The 1677-nt window shown below is 40.4% G+C and overlaps 1 non-coding gene across 1 annotated transcript; it reads right to left on the minus strand.

Moving 5' to 3' along the window:
* Positions 1 to 418: 418 nt before the first annotated feature.
* trnae-uuc (transfer RNA glutamic acid (anticodon UUC)) lies at positions 419 to 490 on the minus strand. The gene has a single exon. It is a non-coding gene; the product is annotated as a tRNA-Glu (tRNA).
* Between the last annotated feature and the right edge of the window lie 1187 nt (positions 491 to 1677).

Here is a 1677-nt window from a genome sequence, read left to right on the forward strand (position 1 = left end):
ATATTTCAGCCACTCATTTCTCTCACTACATGACAAAACTCTCGAAACTTTTCTCCAAAAGCACTGAATGTTATTCTAACCATTTATGGCCTTTCTCCATTCATGTACACAAAGTCCAGTATGATTCCAAATGTCATCAAAAGATATATCTGTTTGTAGCTGAACAACTTATACAATGCGATCTTTCTTCTTTGTGTCAAATGAACTTAACAATTGAAACATCCAAAACTGGCTGTGTTTCTTGCCAACATACTGGTGTTTGGACATGTGGGATTACTTGCATGTCGCTTTCAATAACTCAGTTGGTAGAGTAGAAGTTAAAACTGTCATCCTTAGGCTGTCGGCTCAACTCCAACTCACACAAACTTTATGTTTTAATGCAGAATCTGTCGTTTTATATGAGCATAAAAAGAGGTTTTTCCCTGATCGGGAATCGAACCCGGGCCGCGGCGGTGAAAGCGCCGAATCCTAACCACTAGACAACCAGGGACAAAGCTGCTGAGTTTACATGACAAGACCATTTTTCAAAGTCTGCACTCCTACTATTCTGACAATGTTTGGATGCATACTGGACTTGGTATGCATGAGTGGAAAAAGGCCATAAAGCGAGTTATTTATCTTTCTCTTTGTTCTACAAAAAAATGAAGTTTGCAAGAGTCAGGGCTCTTTTTTACCATCTGGGAAAAGAGGGAACGCTGGTGTCACTAACACATGGAAAGAGCTGTTATAGTATTCCCCATTTGTCTCCTTAAAGCTTCTGACATTTTAGCCACTCATTTCTCTCTCTACATGAAAACACTCTAGAAAATGTTCTCCAACAAATACGGAATGTTATTCTAAGTACTCAGAAAATAGTCTTTTCCTCCCCCTTCTGACGCGTGAACTTATAGACGCCCTTGATTGCACGGTGTCTCTGTAATTGACAGGGGAGAGAGCGTATGCCACTCCCTCTCTCCCTAAGAGTACAGCCAATTATGCTCTTCTAGACTCTCGGCCACAAATGGCTGTGACACCATCAGTTTCAAAGTTAAACACAACTCCTATAGTACTAATAAAAGCTTCACACTCACCTCAGCTGGGACATGGCAGACACTGAAGGAAACTCCTCACTTCACTCTCTTCATCTGACCAGTCATTAAGCTCCACTGGTTTCTTCACTGTTTGGAGTTTCAGCACTTCTAACACTTGTAATATTAGAATAGAATCCCTTTATTTACTAAAGGTACACAGAAATGTACACCGGTACACAGAAACTTACTGTATGTAAGAGTGCAATAGTTCAAAGCTGTATTAGTGCAGATAAATACAACTACAGTGCCATTGCAGCTTTTAATGCTGTTTCAGTATCAGGGTCTTCAGGAAGGCTCCACCTGGCAACCCTGAAGGGCCTTGCTATGCTTAAAACTACACACACACACACACACACACACACACACACACACACAAACACTTAACAAGGTGAGTTCTGCTTATTTGTTATTGGAGATTTGTTAAGAAGGCTGATCGCCATTTAAAATTAGATTTCACAAACTGTAATTGTTACACTGGTGAGTTTGAGGTAGAGATGCACTTTCATTAATACTGCTTACACTGTGTTTCTTTACAACACGCATGGACGTGTTGAAGCATCTCATATGCATGGAACACTAATACTCAGAGCATTGGAAGGTTGAAAAC

The sequence above is a fragment of the Electrophorus electricus genome, unplaced genomic scaffold, assembly GCF_041902795.1.
Source record: "Electrophorus electricus isolate QZ-2024a unplaced genomic scaffold, ASM4190279v1 Scaffold48, whole genome shotgun sequence".
Lineage (NCBI taxonomy): Eukaryota > Metazoa > Chordata > Actinopteri > Gymnotiformes > Gymnotidae > Electrophorus > Electrophorus electricus.